Source organism: Panthera onca, chromosome C1 (assembly GCF_046562875.1).
Source record: "Panthera onca isolate mPanOnc1 chromosome C1, mPanOnc1 haplotype 2, whole genome shotgun sequence".
NCBI lineage: Eukaryota > Metazoa > Chordata > Mammalia > Carnivora > Felidae > Panthera > Panthera onca.
The window spans coordinates 128,072,752-128,089,478 of NC_138346.1; the positions used below are offsets into that span (position 1 = coordinate 128,072,752).

A 16,727-nucleotide genomic window follows, 5' to 3' on the forward strand; every position below is an offset into this window, starting at 1 on the left:
ATGCACGAGTGCATATGTATGTGGTTAAGGCTCACTGTGTTTAATGTATGTGTGTGAACCCGTGTGGCTGTGTGTTGTGGCCTCCCGATGCATGAATGTGGTTACGTGTGATTCTACATGGCTGCGTACTGCCGAGTGTCACAGTGTGTGAGGGATGGGGTGTGTTTGTGGGTGTTGTGTGTGACTGTGTGGGCTTCGTATGATTCTTTGGGACCACATGCGTGTTCCGCGGCACAGGCCCAAGGAGGTTAGGGGTCCGTAGCCCCAGATCCATGGTTGGGAAGAGATAGGTGTGCGTGGACCTGTTGTGTGCTCTCTCCATTTCTAGCTTCTACCCCTGAAGAGCCTGCATTGGCTCCCACTTACGAAAGGAAGTGGAATTAGTCTGCAGAATGCTCTTCCCCTGGGTCACTGACCGGTTTTAGAGTGTTTTCTTGGAAGTCAGGCTGGGCTTCAGGGTAATGCCAGCCCATCGGAGCCCTCACAGCAGCTGGCTTCCAGCGCTGACAGAGTCTCAGCCCAGTCCTGGCTGGGGTCCAGGCTGCCTCCCACCCCTGCGGGGACACAGCCAGCTTCTCTCAGCTCTGGCCATCTGCTCTCAGCCTCCCGTCCCTAATCCGGGTGCGAAAGGAACACAGGCACCCGGCTCCCCTTCTCTTCCCACCCTGAAGACAAGCGCATGCCTTTTAAGGAGTTTGCCGCCAACCCCTTCAGGGAAAGCACAGTGAGTGACAGAGGTATCGTGAAAACGAGGGATTTACAAATGTTTCAGACTTGAAGCAGCTGTTACAGCCCCGGCCGCTGGTGGGTGAACTTCCTGTCTGACCCTACTTGAAGAGGCCCACCTGCCCCAGGACAGATGACCCCGCCAGGTAGGACCCTTCTCACCACTACCCCTCCCACAGCTGAGGCAGGTCCTCTGCCTTTCTGAAGTGACTCTAGCTCCCTGGCTCTGTCCAGAAATGACAGAAATTATCCCTCTGGTTTATCTTCTGCAGATTAGACTTGGGCAACAAACGCCCAGATGTGCAAGCCTCCGGCGGCCTCTGTGTCTGCTGGGAAAGAATCTCTGGGCTCAGTGTCTGGATCATCCACCATCGCTGGTGTGGGCCAGGCTGAGAATGTAGTACAGACTCAGCAGAAGGAGCACCCTGAGGGCAGAGGGAAAGAAGAAATGAGGAGCTGGGAAGCCAGACCAACCTGCATGGAGACCTGGGCTAGGGCCAGGGAAAGTGTGCCCCTGCCCCCAGCACCAGTGGGCCCACAGGCCTGGGTGCGAGGGGTGTTGTAGAGAGAAAGCTTTGGACTTATGGTCCAGATACCTAGGCTCTGTCCTAACTCTGCCACCCAGTAACTGTGTGATCAGGGGAACCCACTTGCCCTCTCTGGGCTTTAGTCTTTCCACCTTGAAGACTGAGACAACAGAAGAAATGAAATATGTGAAGTGTGGAGCCCGAGTCATGAGTAGGCACTCAACAAACATGACTCCTCATCTTGTAACCTAAAGCCAGTTGTTGACCACTTCCTGGGGGCTAAGACCCTTCCCAGCCCAGACGATCTATTTCTGAAAGAATCCATCTTTTCTTCCCTCATCAGAACAGGCATGGCCCACCGCACCCAGATCCCACAGAGACCCTGCTCAAAGGTAGGGGCTTGAACAGTAAGAAGGGAAGAAAGCTGGGGGTTGAGGGAGGTGGGCAGACATGGTAACAGGAGGGGCTTCCCGCAGCAGAGCCTGACATGGATACCTGCCAAGACTCATCCTGCACCTCCCTGACTTCATCCATCCAACCTGCCCCTGCTCCGTCCCTCCCTGCCAACCATCACGTGTTCCCTGCGGCTATAACCGTGGACTCAGACCATTCCGGTTGGTGCTGTGGCTCAACCCTCCTGGATCATCCAAGCTAAACTCAACATCCTAGGCCCCCCATAGGCTAGAAAAATGAGTAGGATACAGCCTCACCTGTCAAGAACTTGTAACTTCAATAGCAAGAACACCTATTTGATCACACTAGTTAGTACCACATGGCAAATTCAGCTGCCTTCAAGATCTAGACAGATGAGGTAGATGGCTGACACAGCCTGTCGGTGAAAGTCAAAGATAATGAGGCATGGTGGGGCCCGGGGACCCAGAACGGACCAACATATCCTATTTCACGGTGGGCCAAAGGAAAACACAGCTGCTGCTAGCCACCTTCTGCGACATTTTCCGAGTCTCACTAAGCACCGGGCACCGTGTGAAGTGCTTTCATATATTCCTTTCCTTAGGTACCTCAAGAATTCCGAGATAGGGATTAGTATTGCAGGAGATGGATTCTGAAGTGACCGGCATGATCCCTGTAGCCTCAATGTCTTTGTGTAATCCCCTCCTTTGGAGTGTGGGTAGGACCTGTGACGTGTTTCCAACCAATAGAATAACCAAGATGCCAATATGTAACCGATATTGGCGGAGATGGTGCCGTGTGTCACTCCCACGATTACCTCATGCTATAAAAGGCTCAGTCCTGTTTGCAGGTTGGTATAAAGACATCCTCTCTTGCCGACATTGAAGAACCAAGCTGCCAAGTTCTGAGAGAGACTTCGGACAGGGTCTCCTGGCTGGGAACTGTGGGTGGCCTCTAGGAACTAGGGCAGCCTCCATCCAACGTCCAACCAGAAGATTTCGGTCCTATGCGGGGCGCCCGGGTGGCTCAGTGGGTTGAGCACCTGACTCTTGGTTTCGGCTCAGGTCACGGTCTCACGGTTCATGAGTTGGAGCCTGTGTCAGGCTCTGTGCTGACCGTGTGGAGCCTGCTTGGGATTCCCTCTCACTCAACCTCTCTCTCTGCCCCTCCCCTGCTCATGCTCACACACTCTCTCTCTCAAAATAAATAAATAAACTTAAAAAAGAAAAAAGACTTCAGTCCTACAGCCACAAGGAGATGAATTCTGTCAGCAACCTGTGTGAGCCTGTAAGTAGATCCCTCCCCACGGGGGCATCCAGAGGAGAACCCAGCCCTGGCCCACATCTTGACGCCTTGTCCTTGCAGAGGACCCAGTTATGCTGTGCCCAGGCTCCTGGCCCAAGACACTGTGGATGAAAAATACATGTGGGTTTTTTTTTTAATTTTTTAATGTTTATTATTATTTTTTTTTTGAGAGACAGAGACAGAGACAGAGACAGACCGTGAGCAGGGGAGGGGCAGAGAGAGAGGGAGACACAGAACCTGAAGCAGGCTCCAGGCTCTGAGCTGTCAGCACAGAGCCCGACGCGGGGCTCAAACTCAGGAGCCATGAGATCATGACCTGAGCCAAACACGGACACTTAACCGACGGAGCCAGCCAGGAGCCCTTGTGTTGTTTTAAATTGCTAAGTTTATGATAATTTATTATGAAGCAATATAAAACGAATACAAGTATTATCCCATCTTACAGATGAGGGACTTAACGCTCAGGGATGGCTCAAGCCATACCATGAATATGAGCCAAGCAGGGACTAGAGCCCAGGGTCCAGACTCTGCAGGCTGACATTGTCTCCGGGACCCAGTCTGCGGCACTGGTCATTGTTCTCTCAGTGGCCACCTAGATATGAGAGGAGTAATCTGCACAGCATTGATTTAATTTTCATTGTTTTCATCTTAGCTCAGCAATTTGTTGTGCTCACACTGTGTGCCCGGCACTGTGCCAGGCACTGGGGACACAGCAGTGAGCAGTACAGGCAGAGGACCTGCTTTTAGGGAGTAGAAGGCAGAGTGAGGGACCTGAACGATGACAAGGGATATCAGTGTGATGAGGGTTTCAAAACAAGGAGGGATGGGATGAACGGGGCAGCCAGCCTTGGCGAGGGCGGCCGGAGACAGTCTCCTTGAGGAAGTGACAATCAGGTCCCTTGGGGGGGGGGGGGGGAGGCCTGGTGGGGAGTCAGCCCCTCTCTGCATTACAAGTGAGTGAGTGGGCGGGTGAGTGGGTAAGCTTTCCTGGTCACGGGTCCCCAGGGAAGAAGGCTGTCCCAGCAATGTGAAATCATCCTGTTTCTGTGCAGTGGCTTCCAAAACATCTTGTCCCAAGGATGCAGGGCCTCTATGACTGGCCCATGACGCCCATGATTCTGGAGCACACTTCCCGGATGCATCACAGGTGGATGGGATAGGGGTAGGGGTTGCTTAGCCGTGACTGTCATCCCCTAAACATCCCCGACCTCTGGCTGCAGAAGAGCCACAGGTGGGAGTGGAGGCAAAGCAGGCAGATGAGGAGGGGTGAGGGTACAAGGAGAGCCAAAGAAAAGCACAGGAACTGGAAAAGGGACCCCCCCACCCATGATCCCAGCTGCTGTCTGTGATGACTCAGCAGACCCAGCGGTCTTTGCCAATGAGCTGGCAGGATGGTATGGATCAGGCAGGGTCCCAGTGGGAGACAGATGGCACACTCAGATGGGGCCATTTGAGGAACATTTAATCAAGGGATTATATTCAAAGGTAAGGGCAGGGTGTAGGAAACGATTCTAAGAACCTGGCCCAATAGCAGTCCATCCACCACTAGGTCTGATGGGGTGAGAGGTCAAGGGGATGACTAGACCCTGTCTGGGAGGAGAGGGCCCTGATGCGAGGCGTGGCCTCAGTTGAGTGATGCAGCCAGATCATGGCCACCCCACAGGAGGTGTGGGACAGAATAAGGGCCATGCACTCTCTGCCTCCCATATGCTCTCGGTGCTCCCCACTGGTCAAGGTGCAGAGTAAGGGCTCCTCCCCCCACTCCCGCCCCACCCTGCCCCGCCCCGCCCCACCCCGCCCCATGCAATCCTCACAGACCCCCCTCAGTGCGCAGAGCAGGGAAGAGAAGTTGTGGAGAAGACCTGGCAGTGAGAAGAGACCAGATCCCGACCCCACCCCTTCCCAGCTGGGAACGCTGGACGAGCTATCCGACCTTTGTGGGCCTCAGTCTCCTCCTCTGTAAAACAGGGATGCTGAGCATGCTTGTACTCAGTTGTTCTGAGAAACGCGATGATGTGTTTAAGGATTCCAGCGTGGAGTCCTTGCATGCGCTGGCTGGCTGCCAGCCCTTGGTTCCCAAGAGCTCAACAACAAGAACACAAAATCGGGGCCACTGAGAAGCCGGACGCCAGCCCAGAAACCCTGGACATCACACAATGCACTGGTGAGCTGTTTGCTCAGCAGGTCTTACAGTCCCTGCCAGGACTGGAACCCAGAAACTCTCTGTCTCCCTGCAGGGGCCTGAAGGGTGCACACACACACACACACACACACCGGCAGCAACTGCGGGAGGGTGTGTGCCCTGCGTCTTAGCCCCTCTGGAAAGAAGCAGCCCTGGGCCTGTCGGAAGCCTGGGGTCTACACTCAGATATCTGAGGTGGGTGGAGCGGTGGAAGCAGGACAGGGGCCCGGCTGAAGGACACTTGGCAGCCCGAGTCCACCTCCCTGTGTGGGGATGCTCCCATGTACCTGCACATATGTCACTTAGGCAGGACCCCAGCAGTGACACGGCGGCCCTGCCTGAGACAGCCCTCTGAGCCTCAAGGACAGACTCTAGGCCCCACCTCTGCCTGCGAGTGACATAACATCAGTACCCAGAACAAAGGCCCTTGGTGAGACCCACAGGCCACTGTCCTTCATTGCTTTATCACCCACATCTCAAGTTCACAGGAAGAGGGCTTTCAAAGCAACAGAGTCAGGCTGGCAACACGCACCGCACTGTGGTTAGTTTTTTTCAAAAGAAAGGAAACTGAAACGGATCAAAGAACTGCAGGTGCAGCAGATTAAGGCCCTGCCCGGCAGGAGGGACCGGAGGGAAGGGAGTGAGGGCCGGGGAACCGGGGGACCGGAGACCCTGCTCTCCCGGGCTTCCAGTGCAGGAGTTGGGGTGCTGCTCAGTCTCCCCCAGAAGCAGTACTTGGGAGAAAGGAGACACAGCTGCCCCTACTGCTCTTTCAGCTGACAGACGATGACGTGGTGCGTGCGACAGAAGCAAAGAGGAGCAGCCCCGGGAGGCCCTGGCGGTGCTGGCGGCGAACCCCAGGCTGCCACTGCCCCCCTGCACTGCCCGGGTTTCCCCCTGCTCACCTGCTCGCACCCAGACCAGCGTCAGTGTCCTAACTGTGCACCCAGCCCGGGCTCCGGCATGGAACCCCAGCCTCACTGCCAGATCGGCACATTCCCTTTCCCAAAGCAACGTCATCCCTAGCATTTCTTCCAATCCAGGGGCACCCAAGAGTCCAAACGGGAAACATTAAGTTTCCATATCTCCTTCCTATGAGACTGTGGTTGAATTTACCAAGTTGCTTCATTTTTCTGGCTTCTTTTCCATTTATTTTATGTTGTTGTATAGAACGAATCCTTTTTTAAAAAGCTTCTTTTAAGTTGTAAATTGTCCCCCAAATTTAGAAAAGCATAGGGAATTATATAATGAACACCCAGGTACCCCCCTGCCAGCTTTATCAATTCTTTTTTTTTTTTTTTTTTTTTTTTTTTTTAATTTTTTTTCAACGTCTTTTATTTATTTTTGGGACAGAGAGAGACAGAGCATGAACGGGGGAGGGGCAGAGAGAGAGGGAGACACAGAATCGGAAACAGGCTCCAGGCTCCGAGCCATCAGCCCAGAGCCTGACGCGGGGCTCGAACTCACGGACCGCGAGATCGTGACCTGGCTGAAGTCGGACGCTTAACCGACTGCGCCACCCAGGCGCCCCCCAGCTTTATCAATTCTTAACGTATCGTCACTTATGGTTTCCATGTGGTGGTGGTGGTGGCGGTAAAAGGGAATGAACAAAATTTACCATTTCTTAGGCATTTCGATTTCTTAAAAAAAAATTTAAGTGAATTTATTTTATTTTTGAGAGAGAGAGCAAGCGGGGGAGGGGCAGAGAGAGGGGGAGAGAGAGAATCCCAAGCATGCTCTGCGCTGTCCGCACGGAGCCTGACGCAGGGCCCAAACTCACCAGCCACGAGATCGTGACCTGAGCCAAAATCAAGAGTCGGACACTCAACCGACGGAGCCACCCAAGTGCCCTCAATTTCTTTTAGAAACATAACACTGTACATACAGTTAAAGGACCCTATGTCCTCTCTTCCATTCCCTTGTCTTCTTCCTTAGGAATAACCACTACTCTGAATTTGATTCTCCTATAAAAGAGGTGTTACATGTTTTTTACAATTAAAACAATCCATACAGTGGAGAAGGACATAAAGGAAAAATTATACATCCTCCTGCTCCCCACAGCCTCAAGTGCACTCCCCCTGAAGTAACCATTGTTAAAAAACTTTCTATGAATATTTCCAGGCATTTTGTAAAATACCTACGAATTATTTTGCTTGCTTTCTTTCTTAACAGACGTGAATTTACACTACGCACCATGCCCTCCAAATTGCCTTTTGTTTCTGCTTATTGCAGTTCCTTGGACATTTTTCCATGTGAGTACTGATAAGTCTACCATATTCTTCTTAACAGCTGCGTGGGATTCTACTTTATTAAACAGTTTCCCACAGAGGGGCATTTAGGTGGTTTCCAGCTACTTAGCTATTCTAAACAAGCCTGCACTGAACATCCTTGGCATATAGTTTTGCTCAATTGTGGGAATGCTGTATATCTGTAGAATAAATACCTAGAAATGCAGTTTCTGGATAAAAGGGTATTGAACGTTTGACATCTTGAAAGATATCGCTGAATCCCCCTTTGTAAAAACGATCCATTTAAACACCAACTAGTAACGCACAAGAGTTCCTGCCTCCCCTCATCCTCAAGAATGTGTCTTTTCATACCATTGTCAGCCTTTTATTTATCTTCTTCTATGAACTGTCTGCTCTAATCCTTTCCCCTAGCATTTTATGGGTTTATTTTTTATATCTGAATCTTTGATCCATCTGGAATTAATTTTAGATGCACAATGAGACAGACATTCTTTTCAATTAACAATTATTGTTTTTCCTACCCTGTAAATAGATGGAATTAAGTACCAAGATAAAGGGAGAACAGATTTCTCTTCACTACTAACAGGCCACTGCTCCCTGATTTTTGCCTCCCCGCTTAGAACCAGCCCACCTCAAGGCTCTAGGTTAAGAAATGGAACACCGCCTCTGACCACCCTATGTTTAGAGTATATGGCTGGACACAGTTACTCTGCAAACATACAGTTAGTCATTCAACAAAGAGGCAGTCAACAGAACTTTAGGGTTTTCCCCCAAGGAGAAGCATATTGCACGTGTGGGAAGAGGGGGTACACCTGGATATTTGGTGGCCAGAGGAACAGCTGTGGCAGAATGCAAACAGTTGGCCCAAATCCATTCTCCCTCTTTCCTTATAATGAAGTTGACATCAGGCATGTGGCTAGGGACGCGTGTTTTCCAGCCCTGTGAATTTAGCTGGGACCATACACCTACGTTCTCAGTAGGTGAATGTGAGTGAAACTGGCATGTGTCCCTCTGGCTATAATGGCTTTAAAATATGACACAAAGTCTTCAACCCTCTTCCTGGCAAGAGGTAGGGGATCTATGACCCCTCCACTTGCACCTGGGCAGTCTCCAACTGTAACGTGACTTCTAAGGTTAGGGCATAGAGGTTTCTATCTTGTTCTCTGAGAACTCTTGCTCTTAGAGCTCTGAGCCTCCATCAAGAAAGCTAACTCCCCTGAGGCCACCAAACTGGAGAGGCCACATGTGGGTCCCCTGGTTCAGGCCTGGCTGAGCCTAGTCTTCCAGTGAGGCACCGGGTAAGTAAAGATGCCTCCAGAACATTCAACCCCAACCATTTGAGTCACCCTTGGTCATTTGAGTCTTAGCTGAGGCCCCAGAAGGTATAGAGCAGAAACAGAAGTCACCCTCCCTGTGTTCTGTCCAAATTCCCCAGCATTCCTCACAGACCCACAGAGTCTATGAGGATAATGAAATGGTTGATGTCTTTTAGCACATTATCTCAGGGCTGTTTGTTATTCAGTAATAGATCCCTGGAACCAAACCAAGACCTAGAAAACTCTTCCCCTCCTCCCTGCTGGCTCCAGTCCAGAGATGGTGATGACCTAGCCTCAACTATGCAGATGACAACTCCTAGGGATAACAGAGCCACAGCATGGAGGATAACCCAGGTCCCGAAAGGACCAGATGGGGCACTGCTGCCAGCTGATAAGAAACACTTCGAGGGCTATGTGAGAAAGGAATGAGTGTCTTTATTCTTTCAGCCAAACAAACAAAACAAAGATAGAGCAGTGAGCCAGGCAGACATGGTCCCTGCCCTCTGGGAACTTAGGTCTTTGACTGGGGAGGAGGCTAGAGGGAGGGGTCACAACGCCAGATCAAACACCAAGGGTTATACACTTGGTTATTTATATCAGTGGCTATCAGTTCTAGGCAGAGATATACAGGGAGCTATAAAAATAATTCACAGGGGCTCTGACTCAGTGTGGGTAGACATGGAAGGTAGCCTTGAGGAAGTGATGCTTGACCAGAAGGGTGAGTGAAAAATTAAGTAGGATGGTAGAGAGGGAGGAGGGGAAGACTGTTCTGGCACCTGAAGTGGGTAGAGCATATGCAAAGGCTCCGAGTCAGGGAGATGGTGAGTTTGAGAAACTGAAAAAAAAAAAAAAAAAAGCCAACGTGAGCCTTGTGGGTCAGGCTAAGGATTTCAGATACGATCTCTACAAAATGGGAATTCATGGGAGTAATTCCAGCAGGAAAATCAGTCTCTGGAAGCTGTGTGGGCAACAGACAGGGGGCAGAGAGGAGGCCAGGAAGCTGATGGAGACCCCATCTGCAGTGGGGACTGTGGAGATAAACAGAGTGATCAGTTTCAGAGACACTTGGGAGGCAGTTGATAGGATTTGGGGGGTAAAGGAACTCACTGAGAGAGAGGAGTCAGGGATGAAACACCAGTGACATGATGTCTGGTCTATGAGTAAATTGTAGTGTTGGGGCCAGAGGAAACCTAGGCATGACCAAGTTCAAAGGCAGCTCAGAGCAAGAGAAAGGGGACTGGATTGTAAGTAGGGGCTTTGAGCAAGTCACTTTTCACAGTTTTATATCTTTGCCTGACCTATGGCACAAGATTGCTTTACGCATAAGGACAATGGCTGTACTCATTCATTCATTCATTTATTCATTCAAAACACATAGTGAGTGGTGCCTAGCATGTGCAATGGTACACCACGGTATATTAGTGACAAGGCTAAGGAGAACGAATAGAGCAGAGAAGGGGACAGAAAGGGGAAGAATCTGAGGAGGGAATCTGTGGAATCAAAGGGGGACTCTCCTTTAGGCAAAATATTAAAATACTCGTGTCCCAACGATATGTGGCCCTATGAATCAATTTCTAGGGCCTCGGACAGGGCGGTGCAAGTGACGGGGCCCAGAGCAGAGCTTCAGGACTTTCTTAGTAAATCCACCTCTGCTCATGAGTAATAGGGCTGGGGAGGGGGAGGAGCATGACTGTGGGTGTCACAAACAGAAATTGCTTCTGTGACTTACAGCAAATCACTCAATTACACTGATCCTCAATTTCCTGATCTGTAAATGGGGAAGACAATATCATGTCCTTATAAGGTTTTCAGGAGTAAATAAGGGCATATCAGTAAAGATCCTGGTTCATAGTAATAAGTGGTAGCTATTTCATTTCATTTCATTTCATTTCATTTCATTTCATTTCATTTCATTTCATTTTGAGAGACAGAGAGCACGAGCCAAGGAGAGGGGCAGAGAGAGAAGGAGAAAGTCCCAACCAGGTTGCATGCTCAGCGTGGAGCCCACAACCATCAGATCATGACCTGAGCCAAAATCTAGAGTTGGACCCTCAACCGACTGAGCTACCCAGGTGCTCCAATGGTAGCTATTATTTTAATTTTTATTCCTAGTCCTCACAGACGGGGAATCATGATCTCACCTTGGGGAGGGACCAGAAAGAACCAGAATAAAAGAGGATCGTGAGCCCCAATGACAGGAGGCCCCATGCTGCCTGTGAGTATTGGGTTCAGTGACTCCAGGATGCACATATTGCGTGTGGCCTTTGACCCCTGGAACTGGTCTGTGGCAGTGGCCCTCATGTGCTACACTATGCAGTACCTTTGGAGATTACACATAAAGTAAGGACCCAGCTGTCCCTATGGACCTGGATATGTGAATGGGATGAGCAGAGAGAGTGGAGGCAAGGCACGCAGCTGCCATTGTCTTCTTTGCATGGCTACCACAACCTCCCCAGAGCCTTCTCTCTCTTGCACTCGATGGCAACTCTTATGGAAAAACTGATCGCCCTGGTTGCAGAAGAAGAGGCAATGGCAATAGTACCAAACAATGAAATCATTGCAGTAGGTGTTGAACTAGTTGGTATGGTACATGCCAGCAGCCTTCTGGGAAAGTCTCTAAATGAGGAACTTGCCGTCGTGGATGTTTTAGAAGATAAACTCAAAAAAGAGGAGGTGCATCTGCAGCATGGAAGCTTACTTCTTCAGACACCAAAACTTGTGGCAGATAGAGATTACTCTGCCAATTCTAAGATTGTGATGGAAAATGCAGGAGTCTGCCAGCCAGAGGAAGAGAGTCATCTCAATCTGGTGCAGGGGAACATTAATGTCTTCAGATTCATTCTTCTTCAGATCATCAAGGACAGCCAATTGCGTCATAATTATAGTTCCCGATCCGGTCGATTCTCACATATGTTACCTGGAGACTAACTGGATTACCTGAGCATGATGTGATTGGAAATGAGTGCGAGATTTTGAGATCTTCCAGGTGAAAAACTCGGCATTCGTCCCAGCAGCTGCCGAGTTGGGGGAGAACGTGGTGTCTTTAGTGAGGCTGTATGGAGTAGAGTGAATGTGGCAGGCATTTCTCTTTAGGAACTGAATCCAAAAATGGGAATGATAGTGAAAATTGGGAGGAAGCACATAAGATGGTGACCAGAAGTGCCTATGGAACCATCAAGCCAAAGGATATACCAGATAGGCTATTGGATAAGTGTGGCTCACCTCATTGAATGCATGTTGAAAATCTATCCAGGGGTCATCCTGTGTCAATGATGGGGAAGGGAATGTACGGCATTGAGAATGAAGTCTTCCTGAGCCTTCCATGTATCCTGAGTGCCCAGGGGTTAACCAGTGTTATCAACCAGAAACTGAAGGCTGACCAAGTTGCTCAGCTCCAGAAAAGTGCAGATACCCTGTGGGACATCAAGAAGGACCTAAAAGCTCTGTGACTTCTGGATTCTAGGCTGTAGAAATGTAAAAACTCCAACATGATTAACCATGGATCTCTAGTTTCTATCCATGTACGTGGATCACAGTTTGCTTTTTACCTTTGTAGATACATGAACTTGTGCTCACAGAATCAGAGCCTGCACTTGGTTTAATGCTTGCGGTATGAGCCCTTGAACAGACAGAATTAACTATTGGGGGCAAAAAAAGAAGGAAAAGAAAAGATAGAAAAGAAAGAAAGAGGGAAGGCTGGGGGCTCAAGCAGGGCTGGATTCCAATCCAGTGTTAGGACAGTCTAACACTGCCACAAAAGGAGTTTGTGCGGGCGTGGACAGAGCGCAAGGCCACTGCTCCTGCCCTCCTCCTCTTCGAGTCAGATACATGTTCCAGGACCTGTTCCTCATGTTCCACGAGGAGATAAGACTGTGCCAGCCTTGGGCACCCGGTGACTGAAAGCTCCCCCCACCACCTCCGCCCGGGCCTGAGTGTGTGGCTGCCACAGCAAATGCTCTCAAGCGTCTAACAAAGCAAGCTCAGCCTGTGGTGGGTGCTGGTGACGTCTGATGGTCTAAAACAATTAAACCCATAATCAGAGGGGTGCTCCAACTCGGCTGCTGTGGGTTTGTTTGCCTACCAGTCACAATCATCTTGCTGGGAGTGTGCATCAGCCGTTAGCCCTCAAAGTTCTGTTGCTAAGAGATTATGAACCAGATGATGTTTCCAAAAAATAACCACTACAGGATGTTCCAGGATAGAGGCATAATAACAGCCCAAACAGAACGGATATGCTGTTATTGATAAATCCTCGTAAAGAGCCAAGGAATGGGGCAGCTGGGGGTAGCCTGGCCATGCACATCCTATGTAAATTACTGGTTTGCCAAAATTTTAAATGTAACAAAATAGAGTCATCAGTGATACCCGTAAGGGACATGATCTGAAGTCTTCATGATTCCGAAAGTTCCTTCATCAACCAAGACGTGTCTGTTGGAGGCCTGTTGTTTGCCTATTCCGAGCATGTTTACAACCATCTCAGCCACATTTAGTAGCAGGCAGTGACTAAGCTTAACAGGGCTGTAACCACCCCTTGTTTGACACAGTGCCTGTGGGTGACAATTGATGAAGTGATTTAACATAGCTGCTTGCAGCCACCTCCACTATTGCTCTGTTGCTGGGGTAACAGGAACCAGTCAACTAACAGCAGCCCAGGTTAGAGCAGGACATTTTCCATCAACAGGAAGTCAGCAAACAGGGAGCTTGCAAGAAACTGATAGTCATCTGGCGCCTAGAACAGTTCTGTCCATGCAGTTTTCCCGGGAAGATGCAGCCATTCTGCTCTGGGTCCTCACCGAAGGCTCCTGGCTCCGCTCCCCTATCAAGGCGGGTGATACTGTGCAAAGTGGCTGTCACCTGTTAGGAGAGGAAATCCTCACCTCTGTCGGCCTCCCTCCTGACCTGGGAGCAGAGCAGCACGATGCCTGCCTGACAACCCCTTCCTGCCACCCCACACCCCCTTCCCTCTCAACCCCCACCCCCACTGGCCCACTCTGCTTTCTATCTGGCCAGGCCCCTGGCCACAGTGGCCTAATGGTCTACACTTTATCCTGCTGGGGCTGGTGGTAAAGACCAAGTTGTTGTGTTCTTCTTTCATTTAACAGGTAAAGGAGACGAGGCCCAGAAAGACAAGGTGAGGTGTCAGGGTCATGTACGCAGCTAGTAAGTCAGGAGGTAGCTGCGTGTCTTCTAGCCCTGAATCCCAGGATCTTCGCTGTTCTGTGGGCCCCAAGCACCCTCCAATGGAAACCGCACAGGAAACCGCCAAGTGTTGCAACGGCTCCCAGAAAGGGGTCAGAGTTTCCATGTGCCAACCCCGCTGACCCTCAGTCACTGTGGGGCCCTCAAGGGAAGGGGTGCAGGACCACAGGACTCTGCCTTCCTCCTCCCTCCAAGGGGCAGAAGAAGGTGTCATGAATAAAGCAAACCATTAAGATCCCAGACCTGGAAGTTTATTCTGCCACTCACTATGTGGGGGACCTCGGGCAAGTTACTTAATCTTCTGCAGTGTTGTTTCCTTTCTAAAAAGTAGGACAAGTACCTCCCTACTTTATGGGGTTGTTATGAGGAGCGCATGAGATTAGACAGGTACAAGTGGTCAGCAGGGCGTATGGGAAATCCTTGACAAACGCTAACAGCAGGGGTGGCCGTGGCCCTGACATTATCGTCCTCTTCACCACCACCAGCACCCACTCCTGCTAGGCCCCTGGGGCGCAAGCAGGCAGGAGGCTGGTGCCAAAGGGATGCATTTCCCCGGGGCTCCCGGTGATGGATCCTTAATTTTTCAGAAGCTGGGCTCACGGAATGGAGAAGCAGCCTTGTGGCTTTCTGTGCCTGTCTCAACACATGTGCTAACAATTGGCTGTCTTGTGCCGGAGTTCCCCGGTGCCCAGCCCAGCAACCCCCGCCGCCCAGTGCCCCCCACCCTGAAGCATGCGGGGGCTTCTGCCCTTGGCCAGGCCTGGGAGGCCTCAACAGCAAGCTGCTTCCTCCCCCCCGAGTAGGAAAGAGTGTGGGGTGCCTCCCTTGTCTGTCTGAAAGTTGCTCCTCTGAGAGTCTTAAAACCTCGGTGCAGAGAAGGACATCTAGGGAGGGCCGGGAGCCAGACAGACGAAGGCTGTGGTGGAAGATCGTCAATTCACCAGCCCTGCCACTTGCCCCCCCCCCCACCCCCCAGTGCAGAGGCTCTGTTATCCTGTGGGGTCAGGACGCTGTTTCTGCTGAGTCATCCTTTCTTGCCCAGAGGGATCCTGGCCCAAAGCCACATTCCTGGTGGGGTCTGAATGCCACAGAGGACGGAAACTTCCTTTCTCACCAGACCCCAGCTCTCCAGCCCAGCACACCGTCCGGTCTCTCAGCAGCCTCTGCCGGCAGCAAACACTCTCCTCTAAGCCTGTGTGGGTCCTCCCCTCAGAGCCCTGACCCTCCCTAGACCTTGCCTCTGGGAGAGCTTAGAACATTCCACAAGGAGGCAAGGATGCTCCTGTGCCAAGGGTGGAAAGGCTGAGTCTAAGGGAGGGGGCCAGAGGGATACTGAGGAACTATTTGTAACTCCCCATCTGCCTCCTTGGTGGCCCCTCCTGCCAGTGGGGATTCAGCAGTCCCATTGAGAAGGATCCTGCTGCTTGAGGACAGCCCTGGGCAGAGGCCAGATCTCAAGCTAGAAAGGAGACAAGGTGGTCTAAGAGGCTTCATCCCTGGGCCCATACTGCCCCCACGTAGCAACTCCAGCATCCCCTTGTGCAAAATTTCAGTGTCCCCAAACGTGCAAGTTGGCCACACCTTCTGCAGAGCTCATGTTTCAGAAACTTATGGGCCAGGCACTATACTGGGCACTGGCCCCACAGCAGTGGACAAAGGCAGATGTGGCCCGTCCCACTATCTCCCTCGTCCTTTCCAGGCCCACCATCCCTGCTTTCAATCACGCTTGGCTTCTAATCTTGGCTCCCCACTTCTAGCTGTGTGACCTTAAGCAAGTTACTTTACCTCTCTGGACCTTATCTTCTCTATAAAGTGAGGGCAGGCTAATACCGACTTCACAGGGCTCATAAGAGAGGTAAATGAGTTAATATGCGTTAATATATATAATATATGTGCATATACGTTAACATATATAAGATGTTTAGAACACTTCCTGGCACAAAGACTTCAATACGCGTGTGGGCGCATGTGCGCATGTGTGCACACCACGTCTTTGCTCTCACTGCCGTCTACCTGGAATGCTTTTCCCCTTTTCTGCAGAAATCTGTGGGTTCAACCATGGCAGGGTTTTCAGAAGGGAGGACTTAATGGAGGGCCGGCCCAAGGTCAGGCCACAGCCCTGCTAGGGCCACCGACACCTGCAAAGCACCTTACACTCCCCTGTGAGGCAGATGAGGGCAGGGGGCTCAGGGAGGTAAGACACCCGCCCGAGGCTGCTGCCCTCATCAGTGTTGGATCTAAGAGTGGAGTTTGGGTCTTCTGACTGCAAGTAGCACCGTTCCTGCCCCGCCTCACGGTGCTGGTCCCCAGGAAACTTCAGACAGAACCTCAAAGCTCCCCCAAGACTCAGCACCCAGAGGATGGGCCCTTCCTGGATGTGCAGAGGTCCTGGAGTCAATAGGAGATATCTCTCAGAGCCAGACAGGACCAACGGAAGCGTCAGGACAGGGCCGCTGGGCGGCAGGAAGAGCTCAGCCCAGGAAACTCTGGGCAATGCCTGCAGACCACAGAGCCCCCGGGCTTCCTGCCCTCTCCACACAGGCCGCCCTGTCAACGTCAACGGGTTTGTGAAACGCTGCCGGGCAGGCAGTGGGAACTCGAGGGGCCCCAGGCTTCACTGGCTGTGGTCACCCTGTTCCGTCGCAGCCCAGGAGAAGGTGGCTTTCTAAAGACTGCCATCCACACTGCAATGGGATCCAGCTGCTGTGGGGGACAGGCACCTGATGGTGGCCCCACCGGCTCAGGTCCCAGGCCTCCAGACCCCAGGGTTCCTCCCTATAGGCCTGTATCTCCTGGGCCTCCCCAGATGCAG

General features: G+C 51.3%; 1 pseudogene across 1 annotated transcript; it reads left to right on the top strand.

The window, feature by feature from the left end:
• Window positions 1-422: 422 nt before the first annotated feature.
• LOC132673425 (L-lactate dehydrogenase B chain-like) lies at window positions 423-14,155 on the top strand (annotated as a pseudogene). The gene is made up of 4 exons (XR_013557448.2): window positions 423-872; window positions 1,597-1,645; window positions 7,324-7,403; window positions 10,838-14,155. The product of XR_013557448.2 is annotated as an L-lactate dehydrogenase B chain-like (transcript).
• Window positions 14,156-16,727: the final 2,572 nt, after the last annotated feature.